Genomic DNA, 14,533 nt, shown 5'->3' on the forward strand with positions numbered 1-14,533 from the left:
GCCCGCATCCCTCGACAGCCTCGATATTAGCTCAGAACTATCGGTGAGCCAGCGTAACAGCTGTTTTCATTGTTACTCGTATTCAGAGAGTGTTTTGCATCATCGTCAAAAGTGCATCAGACTCCCATTGCCAAGCACCAGATCGTGACGTTCGATGATGTGCGCCCAATTCACCAGCAACCCTACCACGTCTCTTCGACCGAGCGCGAAGTTATTAAGTCAAAAGTTTAACAAATGCTCGAAGATGATGTTATCCAGCCTTCAAATAGCCCATGGTCCTCCCCAGTCGTTCTAGTTAAAAAGAAAGACGGCACGTTACGTTTTTGCGTCGATTACCGCAAGCTGAACGCCGTAACCAAGAAGGATATTTACCCCGTGCCGCGGATTGACGACTCTCTCGACCGCGTTCGGCGTGCGAAGTACTTTTAGTCAATCGATCTGAAAAGTCGTTACTGGCAGATTGAGGTAGATGAGCGAGATCGTGAAAAAACGGCCTTTGTCACATCCGATGGACTTTACGAATTTAAAGTTCGCCCTTTCGGACTTTGTTCCGCGCCGGCCACATTTCAGCGGATGATGGACACTGTCCTCGCCGGGCTTAAATGGCAGTGTTGCCTAGTCTACCTAGATGACGTGTTGGTCTACGCAGAATCGTTTTCACATCTTAAGCGCCTGCGGTCAATACTCGAAGCCCTTCGATCCGCTAACTTGACACTTAAGCCACAGAAATGTCACCTTGGCTACCAAGAGCTTAAATTCCTCGGTCATGTCGTAAGCGCTGCCGGCGTGAAGCCCGACCCTGACAAGCTTACTGCTGTTGCGGAATTTCCGATTCCACGTGACAAAAAAGCTGTTCGCAGATTTCTCGGCTTGTGCAGTTATTACAGCCGTTTTATCGACAACTTCGCTGATCTTGCTGAACCGCTGACTCGGCTTACCCGGGGAGACACCCCTTTTGTTTGGAGTCACGAGCAAGAAGCTGCTTTTACCGAGTTGCGTCTCCGTCTCCAATCGCCGCTTATTCTAGCCCATTTCGATGAGCACGGTGAGACAAATCCACACTGACGCCAGTAACATTGGCCTTGGGGCGGTTCTCGTGCAACGTGAAGAGGGTGTGGAACGAGTCGTCGCCTATGCCAGCCGTGCTTTATCCCGCGGCGAGTAACTATTCAACTACTGAGAAGGAATGCCTCGCCATTATTTGGGCTGCTGCAAAATTTCGCCCCTACCTTTATGGTCGCCCAATTAAAGTGGTCACTGATCACCATTCCTTGTGGTTGCTGGCCAACCTGCGTGACCCATGCGGCCGCCTGGCGCGATGGAGCCTTCGCCTACAGGGGTTTGACCTCACTATAGTCTATAAGTCCGGACGTAAGCATGAAGATGCTGACGCGCTCTCTCGTGCGCCCGTCGAGCTCTCTTCACCACACACGGGTGACTCTGGCAGTTTTCTCGGAGCTGTTGATGCTTCAGATATGTCTAATCAGCAGCGTGCTGATCCAGAGTTACGAGCTCTGATCGATTATTTAGAAGGTCAGCCAGCCACAATACCTAAGTGCTTTTCTCGGAGCCTCTCAACTTTCTGCCTGAGAAGTGGTGTACTCTATAAGCACAGCTCTAGATCCGATTCGAGAACCTACCTCCTCGTGGTACCCGCAGCTTTGCGAGAGGAAAGGTTTTCAGCGTGCCACGATGAACCAACTTCTGGCCACTTGGGCTATACTCGCACACTTGCTAGAATACGAAAGAAATTCTACTTTCCCAACCTTGCCACTGTCGTTAAGCGCTATGTTAAGAGCTGTCGGCAATGTCAGCGTCGGAAGGTTCCGCAATCAAAGCCTGCAGGCCTTCTCGTGCCCATAATACCCCCACGCGCACCGTTTGATCAAGTCGGCATGGACCTTCTCGGTCCTTTCCCTCGATCCTCAGGGGGCAACCGCTGGATAATCGTCGCCACAGACTACCTGACTCGATATGCCGAGACCAAAGCGTTACCCAGTGGTACAGCATCGGAGGTTGCCCATTTCTTTGTACACCAGATCATGCTGCGGCACGGTGCTCCGACCTGTATTATTACTGACAGAGGGACTGCCTTTACTTCACAAATGATGGCCGAAGTTTTTCATCTCAGCGGTACGGCGCATCGAAAAGCTACTGCTTATCATCCGCAGAACAACGAGCTGACGGAAAGGCTTAATAAGATCATTGCGGACATGCTGGCGATGTATGTCGACGCCTAGCACAAGACTTGGGATGCTGTCCTACCATATGTGACATTCGCGTACAGTACGGCAGTCCAAGAGACGACACGCTTCACGCCGTTTCGCCTAGTTTACGGCAGGGAGGTTCGGACGATGCTGGACACAATGCTCCCTTCCGAAACAGATACCGAGCTTTCTACCGACGCCGAACACTTTGCCCAAGATGCTAAGCAAGCACGCCAACTAGCACACGTCCACATCGCCCAGCAACAGGACAAGGACTCACGCCGGTACAACCTCCGCCACAAACAAGCTTCCTACAACACCGGGGACCAGGTGTGGGTACGGACTCCTGTTCCACGCCGTGGCCTATCAGAAAAGCTGATTTGCCGTTACTTCGGACCATATAAAGTCTTGCGGCGCCTCAGCGACGTTAACTATGAGGTCCTCCCAGATGGCCCAGAGCAGAGAGGCCGTCAGCTACCTCGTCCAGAGACAGGTCATGTCCTACGCATGAAGCCGTATTTTACGCCGTAACTGAAAGACGGCGTCTGCAAACTTTTTTTTTTCGTTTGCTTTTGTCCACCTGTGTGCACGCGTGCCGTGTGCGTCACGCTTAAGGAGGGAGGAATGCCAGGGGGCGCTCGGACAAAGCCACCTAGAATACTTGAAGGCCTGCGCGCTCCCTTCGTGATGTCACGCACCTTGACCCAGCGGCCGTTCCCTGCGACCCTCCGTGCAAGCTGGACAAGCGCGGTGAGCTAGTGTCACGGGTGCGCTGTAATACTTTTGCCCCTCGTAATTAGTTGCACTTTCGTAAAAAAAAAAAGAACAGCATTGGATATGTAAATTTTTTGCTATATATAGCGACATCGAATATATCGCGATAAGTTGCACTTAGATTCAAGCTTCAGGCCAGAAAAAGAGATACAAAAAAAGGACCATGTGCACACAGAACTTTATTTGAATAATTACAAAATATTTACATACAGAGCACAAATTTATTCATGCATACGCTGCCTCACAGTATTCTATTGTAATGTTTTTAGCTTTCTCTTTTGTGCTTTTGCTGTTATGCATGCTCTCAAGCCCTCAGTTTTTATTTGAACATAGTTCTTGAAGAACGTGTTGGCGGCAGCGCACAAGATGTTATCCAGCACCGTGCCAGGATGATGCCCATTCCTGCATATATCGATGTCCTCGTTATCTGAAAGCAATTACTTTGTGAGAGCAATAAGGATGTCTCTTTGATTGCCTGCCGCATGGAACCTGGTGGAATTTTCTTTTGTCGTAAGGTTTTCTAATAATACTTGTGTTCGCAACACTGCGTTGATTACAATTGGCTGCGGGAACTTCAGAGCGCCTCTGGTTAAGCTTGTTATTAGGACATTTCTATCAATTTGCAGTTCTCTGTGTTGTGTGGTCAGGCTGTCAGCACAAGCTTCGCATGGCAGTTTCTTTACTGCTGCATGGGCACAGAATCCGGCTATATAAGCTATTGCTGGCGTGGAAGCTTCCTTGCCTTTATAGTCGTTATCTGTTAAAATAATTTTGTAATCTTCAGCAAGCCTTTTTCCGTCGACTACTGTCACCGATGGCTTGCAGAGTTCTTTTATCTCTGGGAGGATCAAAGAGTCCTTAAGTCTAATCTTCGTTTCTTACTCGAGTATTTGTTGGACTGAAACATGATAATTCGAGCCAGAAAGGCGGCGGTACCTGCCAAACCTGGCCTCTAGGCTGTCACTTTGGAACTTTCCTAGTAGAACATAGTCTAAACGGAGTTCTTCAATGAAGTATCTGCTGATCTCTATCAGAGAGTAAGACGTGAGCTGCAGAGCTGCATGCGTGTCCTTTGTTAGGGCTCCAGTATCCATTTTCACATCCTTCCACATGTCCAGCCAGTTCACGACGGAATTTAAAAACTCTAGTTGCGCATCATTCATGCACCTAATTGGATATTGAAGTGGGTGTCTAAGGCGTCGGCCCTTCGACGGGGTCGTAACGTTGACGATGCGTTACCATTTATTGATCAGCTCAATGAAATTAGCTGTGCCTGTTGCGTACAGTAAATTCAGCTGATTTCCGCGCGTTCTTAACGCTTCAACCACAAAAGGGTTGAATATTTTGAGAGCCAATTTCACATTTTGACGTTCAAGGTTTGAAGAATTCAAAGCTTTGTGCGTCAGTCCGTACCCAAATTTTGATAAGCATCGTTGTTCAGAAGCATGCAAGTCTCGCAGAGTCTTTAATGATGCCCCATTAACCCTTCAAATCGACCCTATGTTGTTAAACTCTGGATAAAAAATGCATGTGCCGGGGTTCTTTTGGTTCAGCCAGTTATTTCTGACGCATTTTAATAAATGAACTGGGTCCACAACATAAAAAAGTGGCCTCTGATTATCTGCTGGATGTGGATAAACGATGTCTACTGTGTTTTGTTTGAAAAAAAGCGACATAACTTTCCTGTTGATAGCGTTGTTGTTCGTTATGACAGCAATAACAGTGAGGCCAGCTCTTTCCAATTCCAAAATAGTCTTCACCAGAACGTCGTGCAGTTGACTTGCTTTAATAGTGACTACAGGAAGAATATGTGCGACATCTTTATGGCCTGATAGTAAGGACTGGGTCATAAAGACATGTGCCGTTTTGCCGCTTCAGAAGAGTTTGACGCCGTCCCACTCAGTGATCCTCCCTTGAAGTCAAAATATCGCTGAAGGTGAATTTCATCGACCATCAATGTTACACAAGAATGCTAAATTGGGCGAGTTGGTGCATTCGCATTTTAGGAAATGTAGCGCAAAGAAGACAAGGAAGGTGTGTTTCCTTCTTTTTGTCCTTGTCTTCTTTGCGCTACGTTTCCTAAAATGCATCAATGTTACCACTCTCTCATGCGGCTTTAGAATATTTGCTCGTTTCTTTATGTACCGCAAAAACCCCTCATCATTTTGCTCCTTTGCCGGACTGGCATTGTAACGACTACATAGCCTCATTAATGTTGATCTGTGTGGTAATGCTATTTTCCCAGAACTACGAAGGAATCTGTAGGCATGTGGAGAAATAGTAAAAAGAAGGCTTGCAAACACAAGGAATTCTGCTGAGTACCTAATGGCTCCACCTTCTTTCACAGCTAATAATTGGAGTTGCTCTTTTAGAAAAGTGACCACTTCAGCCTTTTCTCGCGGCAGTAGCTCGTCACTCGTCAGGTCTTCGAGGAGTGAGAAAAGCAAACTGAAACAAGACTTCAATTTTTCTTCTTGCTGGCACACATTTGGTGCTTTAAATTTCTGCACTGCGTCTAATACATACTGGATAGTGCGCAAATCATCAGTTTTCACTGGAATTGCGACCTGATCACTGCAAAGCTGGATTTTTTTCCAAAAGGCTGTAATTTCCATGTGCTCGTTGATTACTACATAGCGTTCAACCTTCGGTGGCCCAGCACTGCCATCAACATGCACAAATAAGACGCACTTTTCAGCTTGCGTTAGTGTCCAAAAGTCAGAAATTTGAATTTCTTGGAGCCTCGAGAGAAGATGTCCAAATGAGGGCAGCTTGTTTTTGCGCTCCTCTTCTTCGTGCGCAGAAGTTGAAAGCTGGATGGCTTCTTGCAAGTGCGCTTGCTCAAGGCGCGCTCTTTTTTCTTCCGGCTCTGGGCGCACTGGCTTGCTGTCCGACAGGTAAGCAGGGCTGTTCGGAAAAATCGTGGGGATTGCGTCTGGGGTCAACCTTGTAAGGCCCATGGGTACTTCTATTGTGTTGCCTGTAGCATCTGTGTAGGCAGACTTTGTTCTCAGATACTCAGGTTTGAAATGCAGCTCGCAGACCTGCAAAACACCGGAAGGAAAATGTCCTTGAGGAACCAAAATATAATATTTTCTGCCGCCGTGTATTTTTCTTCCGTTTTCTTTTAAGTTGGGAAAGTTGAGACTACTATGTGTATAGTAGCAAATGCACCGATATCATCGCCGTCTCATTTATTACGAGAATACAATAACTCCAATGGCCTAAATCATTCCCTAAAGAAACACTACAATTATTATATTTAGTCTAAAAGTTCGAAAAAAGAAAACAGCTTTTAAATGTACAGGTGGTCACCACGGAGTCCGATGGTATGTGTTGGCATTTTTAAATATCACGCAGTCGCAAACAGTGAAGTAATTACAAAAAAATGGCATCAATTTGATCTCTGAAAAACCCTGCCTTACATATAACGAAAAAAAAAACAATTACTCAAACCTGCAGGTTGCGCAAATTTTGCGACACCTTGAATTTCATACCGCTCCTTGTCAAAATTTCAGCATCTGATAACAAATTATAACCCTTCAACGATTTCAATTCAATGAGCAGCAACAACTTACCTTAGCGTCTCACAGAGTGCGGATGTCGACGTCGTCGCGACGAACGGCACGCTCCCACTTCCGACGAGCGTCATTAGGGAACGAAAACACACGCACTTTTGGTCCGTTTTCGTAGTTTCCTTTGCAGTTGGGAACGCAGCAGCGACCCATCGCTTTCACAGGAAGCCCAGGCCAAGCGCCAAGCACAAATTCACAACTTTCAACTCGGAACTCACAAGCACAAGAGCAATAAATCTCAGCACCACGTGCTGACACACGCGCATCCAGCAACACGAGGCGACGTTGCACTGCTGATTGACACGTGCGAAGCAACGAGGAGGGTGTTAGTCAGTGCCCGTGGAATGCGGGGGTCGCGGATGGGTCGAGGCAGGTCGACGGTCAAAGTAGTGTGACGTCAGATAGGGGGAGAAGGAAAGCGCGCTGGCCTTGAAAATTCTAGATGGCGCTGGCTCGGAGCGAAAGAAGTTGAAGTGGCGCTCGGGAAAAAAGGACGAAGTGAATCGGCTCCGGACTAGAAGGACGTACCTAAAGCTTGGACTGTGTAATCCCACCTGCACCGGCTCTCATAACCTAGCCCTAGTCGCCAATATCATGACAATATTTTTGAAATTAATAGGAATAAGTGATAAACTGTTTTTAAGACTTGGAAAGTTTATCAAAGGACACTGCGCAAACAACTGCAATGACGCCTGATAACTCTATTCAGGTACGTACTTTATCACATTTCTTTTCATTTTTGAGTTATTCAAAAACTGGCAAAAAAAACTTTAATATTACAGGTGCACTGCTTTTTATGTCAATAGGTATGTAATACTGAACATACCTGGGCGTCTCATTATTCGTTTTCTTGTACCGTTGTCCTGCAGGAGGCCCGGGAATTGAATATACTTTGAAGTACTGGAATGAGGAGCAGCACTGCGCATATTTGACTTTTACTGACCCGGTAGACAGTAAGTCTAAATTTGAAATATTTTACAGGTTGCTCATAAAATGCCTTCTTGAACACAGCTGAAAATATGTAATGCACTGGAAGACTAAAATATTAGACGTTTGGACGAAAACGGGATTATTGCGCTTTTAGCATGACCGATTTTTCTCCGGATATCCAGAAATATCCTAAAAACACTTTGGTGTCCCATATGTATATATTTACGATTGAATAACTTATACACCTCTCTCTAGCATATTTATTCCTTTCGTTCGGTCAGAATCAGGAATATTAAATTTCGTCAGACTGGCTTGGTACGAGAAATGAAACTAAACAGCGGGCCTGAAAAGAAGAAACAAGGAGAGGTAAGAAGTGATGCGAAACCCAAATGAGGGAAGATTGAGATATTTTGACGAGATCAGAGGACAGAGAAGAACAACGAAGTAGAGGAAGGAATGAAACAGATAGAATGATGGGCTCAGCAGACGGTGGAATGTTATAGGGCGCATTATGCCACTGACAGAGGCTGATATGCACGCACAAAAAGATCGCTTTGAAGGCACTTACTGGCTAAGCGTAAGGGACATAAGTATAGGTTTTTAAATTGAAAAACATTTCAATGCATATGACAGCGTCGAATAAGGAGATATCGTCCAAGACGTTCTTAATCAGGTCAGATGTGCTCTTTATAGTGACAAAAAAGTAGATGCGACTCTGTGAAGGGTATATTAATAAAATTACTATCGTGAACACAATAAAGCATCATGCAAAATTAAAGCATCATGAACACATGATCACGATACCTTTTAATTCCTTCACAGCCGCATATAAAGCATTCATAAAGACCACTGCATATATCTAACGGATATAGGTGTACCCATTTGAATGCAAACTCTCACTTTTCGTTTTTGTTTTCTCATGACGTTTTTTTCTTTGCAGTTTACGTCGTAATGTTATCTCTTTAAAACACTGATCCATATCTTTAGCGTTTATTTCTCTGTCATATTTATGCGGTCGCATTTTCTCTCATGTGCTTGTTTCACCGGAAAGTGGTGTTAATCTTTAATCTGCATTGTGTATAGATATGTAACTCATATACATGTTTGGCTGGTTGTATATTAATCAGGAGAATTCGTTTTCTATGCATGTGAACGTGTTGCGTGTTCCGAAAGGCACATGGGAGACGAGGCCTTTTTAGCCTACACGCCTTTTTCTCGTCTTTCACTCTCATCTGAAAGAAAATTAACTGAACTGAACACTTTCCACGTCACATGGAACAATTCACGTTAACATTTCCTGAGCAGGTGGCTGAATCTCGGGGAAAGGAAGATTTTGGTGGAAGTAGCTGATAAGATTTTGCGCCGAATTTTACGGGTATGATAAAAGGCAAAAAGTAAGAACAGTAAAGAGACAATACAGAATCACGAGAATCTAAATCAATAGTATGAAAAGATGGGTAAATATGTTTTGTCAGGCTGAAAAATCTGGGAGAGCGAAATGAAAGGCAAGCTTTGTTGTGTGAGCTATGAGATTATTTGATTAGAGAGCGTGAAATATGAAAATAATGACGCCTTTTGTTACGCCCTCATAAATAGTTTTAAATTGTTTATTCAACAAGGCTCGCATTATTCTATCTATAGTTTCTTTTTGAAGCACTCTTGCGAAATTCTTAATTTAGCGCATCAAACTAATGATTTTTGAGGTTATTTATTGGAAATTACGAGCGCTGCGAGGGAGAACAACAACGAGAGAGTAAAGACAAGGACAGGCGCTTAGAGAAGCCAGTGCAGCCTGGTTGTCAAAAGGAGCGGGATTAGGACATAGAACAGAGCTCATTGTACTAGAAATAAATTGCAATAATACGGAAAGTTGAGCTAGTTGATACATGATTGGAAATTACGAGCGCTGCGACAGAGAACAACAACGAGAGAGTAAAGACAAGGACAGGCGCTTTACTCTCTCGTTGTTGTTCTCCGTCGCAGCGCTCGTAATTTCCAATCATGTATCAACTAGCTCAACTTTCCGTATTATTGAGGTTAATATGCTTCCTTACTAGTAGACGACATGGGTGCTGATTTAATTCAAGCAAATATAGAATGCAGTTGTAATGTGTTTATTTTACTTTATTTTAAAATACAGCGGACCATAGGTATACATGGTCCCAGCAGGACGGGAACTAGTCACAAAAACTGAAAGAACACTTGCAAAATCAGATGGTTGCACAAACAATTTCTGGTAAAAATGAAAAATCATAACGAGCGATACACCATCAACAAAGGAACTCCCCTAATCCTATTAATCTACTTCTCAAGAACTCAACTGATATCTAACAAGCAGAAGTCACAGTTTCCAATTTTGTAGTGGTGAAATACTGTTCCGCCCATCGCTGCGCAATGCTTGGTCCCCATATCGTTCCAAAGGTTTTCCCGACATTTACCGTAGGAGTGGCAGCCGCATTTATTGCTTTTCTGAGCCACATATTAGAATTGGTAATTTCCTGCTATTACGGCAATATATGCAAACCACGGCCAGGGTAATTTAAATAAGATATAGCGTCACTAGCGTTGTAAGGAGACACTAAAGCGATTAATTCGAATTATGTGTATGTCAATGTGGCTACAGGCAAAAAAAGAGATATATGTCATTACGAAAAAGCATTTGACTCCGTTGAAACCTCGGCAGTGATGCAGGCATTGCGAAATCAGGGGGTAGACAAGCCGTACGTGAAAGTGCTGGAAGATATATATAGTGGCTGCACAGCAACCATAGTTCTGCATAAAGAAAGTAACATAATTCCCATAAAGAAAGGTGTTAGGCAAGGAGACACAATCTCCCCAGTACTATTCACAGCTTGTTTAGAGGAAGTATTCAGAGACTTGGAATGGGAGCAGTTAGGAATAAGGGTAGATGGAGAATACCTCAGCAATCTGCGATTTGCTGATGACATTGCCTTGCTAAGCAACTCGGGGGATGAACTGCAAATAATGATTGATGACCTAGACAGGAAAAGTAGAAAGGTAGGCTTGAAAATCAATATGCAGAAGACTAAGGTGATGTTCAACAGCTTCGGGAAGGAACAGCAGTTTACATTAGGTAGCGAAATACTGGAAGTAGTAGGCGAATATGTCTACTTAGGACAGGCAGTAACCTCAGATCCGGACCACGAAAAGGAAATAACAAGAAGAATAAGATTGGGATGGAGCGCATTTGGCAAGCACTCGCAGATTATGACTAGCAGCTTACCGGTATCGCTCAAGAGGAAAGTATACAACAGTTGCATCTTGCCTGTACTCACCTATGGGGCTGAAACGTGGAGGCTAACCAAGAGAGTTCTACTTAAGTTGAGGACAACCCAGAGGGCTATGGAACGAAAAATGGTAGGGGTAACATTAAGAGATAGAAAGCGTACAGAGTGGGTCAGAGAAATAACTCAAGTTACCGACATTCTAGTAGAAATTAAGAAGAAGAAATGGACATGGGCAGGACATGTAGTGCGAAGAGAGGATAACCGATGGTCGCTGAGGGAAACAAATTGGATTCCAAGGGAAGGAAAGCGTAGCAGGGGGCGGCAGAAAGTTAGGTGGGCGGATGAGATTAAGAAGTTCGCAGGGGTCAAGTGGATGCAGCTAGCACAGAACCGGGTTAAGTGGAGAAATATGGGAGAGGCCTTCGCCCTGCAGTGGGTATAATCAGGCTGATGATGACGATGATGTCATGAAATTATTTTGGTTTTGTTTACAAAATCTCGGCAGTAGTATATCAAGCCTAACCTTGGAAGCTCTTGCAATCACTTCGTCAATGGAGCCCATTTTAGTGCGTCCAAACTGAGTACACCTTCCTGTTACCAGCTTGTGACAATATCGGGATTGGAAGTTTTGAAGCCGAAGGTGGCGCTCGGAGTTCTCGCATAGCTTTCAGCCTTCCTGTCGCTCTAGTTTTGCCTGCCACGGGCTGTAACAGTTCACATCCACCGCGAATAAAAGAGTGAGCACTGTTAACTCAAATGTTAAATAAAATCAACTTTAATACCGAAAAAATGTGGACGAATCTATAGCAGCCGGAGCAGCTCGGTTGGTGAGGCCACCGGGCCCGAGATGCGGGATGGGTTTCCATCCCTCCAGCGGAGTAGTGCTTTCGTATAGTTCGCATTTATTTATCACCATCAAAATAATTACAGTACTGATTCAGATAAACAGAAACCATTAAATAACAGCCACTTCACATTTTTGCCGTCGGGAATGATGGCTTCTTCTGCTTGCGTATCATGGCGATAATTCACTTTCTCTTGCGATTATCTCCTTATTACTTTGCTCCAGTCTCTATTCTGGCAGTCATGAAGCCCCAGATACTTTAGGGCTGTTCGCCCACAGCTTCCGCACTTCATGTCTATAAAGTGCTACGTGGCGTTTGGCAACAGATGAATTGTCAGGTCCACCAGTATTAGAGAGGACGGCGCTTCTGAACATTCGGAAGGGTGGGTTACAAGCAACATATTTGCCAAAAAAAGTAGAAGGTTGGACAGCAGCCGCTGCAGCTCGAATGATTAGAGCTCTGAAAGAAAAAAAAATCGAGTTCGGGTCTTTCAGATCCCACCAATAGCGTTTTCATTTTCTGCTGAGTGTGTATAATTTTTCTCTAGCAATAGCAATTCTGGAGAACAACAGAAATGAAAAAAAAAGAAGCCAGTGCTTTCATTGGCCTCGCCGATTGTTTCGTCTGTATAGCATAACACACCCTTATCCTAAAATATTTCGTTTCTGTCTCTCTCTCTCTCTCTCTCTCTCTCTCTCTCTATATATATATATATATATATATATATATATATATATATATATATATATATATATATATATATATATATATATATATACAGCAATGACCTTCCTGCTGTTGTCGCGTACACAGTATCAAGCAAAATGTTTTAAACGCTTCAATTCAGTTATTGAGCTCCAAACATTAACCTATTCTTATTTATACAGGGTGCTTATTCCTAGAGAGGATATCGAGGCCATAAACTAGATGATGCCATAACATTTTTTAAGCTGAAAATATTAATTTATAAAGCCTTGGATCGGGATGAAATCGGACATTTTGTTGGCAAGGAACTGGGAACTGGAACTGAGTACACAAGACGCGCAGGAAGCTCGGCAAAAGCGCAATGTCCAGCGATGATCTTTTCAGCGGATACGAAGCTCTGTGCTAACTGCAAATGGTATTGCTCCACATCACGTATATTCTATAGAGACGGAGCAGAACTTTAGACATCTCATACTACAATAGGAAGTTCCAGAGCAGAATACGGATGATAGTTCTGCAGTATAAGGCATGTGATTATTTTGACCACCTAATTAGACTGAAATCAAGCTTAATTACAAACAATTCAACGAAGAATAATTTGTGCGTATAATTTTATGCAACGAATTTTACATTCTTAATTATTTTAAGCTTATAAAATGAGTGATGAAGACTGCTTGGAGTACGGTGACAGAAACGTTGTCGTCCTTATATAATGCTCGCAAATGCTTGCTTTTTTATCGCTCACATTTCTACCCTAATGTTCTAAGCCTGTTCTACGTTTTAACGTAATACCTTTGAAGGGCACGTTACCAAGAAAATCAAGCGTTCGTACTGGCTTCTGTTTCTGAGAGAAAAATATCAGCTATCTGACGGGGTTTATTACTCTGTCTCTCTCTTTCAGTGATTCTTTGATGGTTTGTGCCCCTTAAGAAGGCGGCGCGATATCAAATGGTGGGCTTCAGCGGTTAAATCGTGTTGCTAATTGACATGCGAAGGTGGACATTTGTGCCAACCTTCCAGTAACCTGTAATTCCGAGTTAGGCGCTCTAAGCCTAGGACATAAGGCACGTCCGTACGGCTTAGTTAAAGGGGAAAATAAATACCATGTGCTAGGCTATGCTATCAGTCATGTCCTCAAATGGTAGTTGCCTGTCTGACCTAATTGTGTCTTCAATTTTCAGGACAAAGTAAATGCGAATTGCATTTATGGGAGAAAAATATTCCCACGAATACTGCATTATATCCATGTGAAGATCAGTATGAGAACTTCTGTGGTTCTAACAAGCATAACGTTTTCAAAAGCAGCTGCTTAGAGTGAAAGAGAAAGCAACACATTCCTCCACTTTCTATGGAAAAGGGTTTAAATACGCAAAATAAGAAAAAACTTTTGCTTCCAACATTTTTTTATTATGTCCATGGTGGAGTGATGTGCACAAAATAAAAAAATGATGAAAAAAGTAAACCATTTTCAAGCCTACATTTCTTAAGCTAATACTTATGTAGTAATACCTTACTACTAACCTGATAGCCTCCTTTCTTTGATGTATGATGCCAGCACTGTCAACAAAAATAGAAGGTCACGAAACCTACTTCATTTCATGGCGGTAAGTTTTGCTTGCCTCGCTCTCACTATAACGAACTGAGCAATCATTTATTGCTGAAATAATGGAGTTCGAAAACGTTCACTATGGCTATCATATCTGACATCTGTAAAAAACTGAAACTTAATCCTTACTGCAGGGTATGGCGTTTGAAACTAAAGAAACCATTAAAGAAGAAATTATCTTGATGTGGCTTTAAAGTAGCAGCCATCTTGCAAAGACTAGGCAGTTGGGTGCAGGGTTTCGGAAACCGGGGGAGGACGAGCACAGTTTTAGCATCTTACTTCCAAAAGAGCAGCATTAATAACTCTTTAGTTTAATAGAACAGTGAAATGTAAGATAAAAAGAAAGATTCACAGCGCCAACTAATAAACACTCACAAATACACACACAGGACAAACGCTGACTCCAACTTCTTTTTCGAAACAACACCACATAGAAACTTCTTCAAAAAACAAATGTTCCCACAGCTTCGGCAACATATGTATAGCAGTATAGGCCTTCCCTATATTAACAAAATTCAAAAGACGACATTCACTACAAAATATTGATACAGATGAGTAACTGATGCATTTCAAACATAGCCTTTTTATATAAAAGGTTGCCTTAACAGCACGCAGTTCCACAACAGAAAAGCTGCATATCCCG

At 43.4% G+C, this 14,533-nt stretch overlaps 1 pseudogene; it reads right to left on the minus strand.

Annotated features, from left to right (window-relative positions):
• Window positions 1-3,632: 3,632 nt before the first annotated feature.
• Window positions 3,633-6,709, minus strand: LOC146181560 (uncharacterized; annotated as a pseudogene).
• Window positions 6,710-14,533: the final 7,824 nt, after the last annotated feature.

Source organism: Amblyomma maculatum, chromosome 8, assembly GCF_055883805.1.
Source record: "Amblyomma maculatum isolate TAMU_Amacu chromosome 8, ASM5588380v1, whole genome shotgun sequence".
NCBI classification, from domain to species: Eukaryota; Metazoa; Arthropoda; class Arachnida; order Ixodida; family Ixodidae; genus Amblyomma; species Amblyomma maculatum.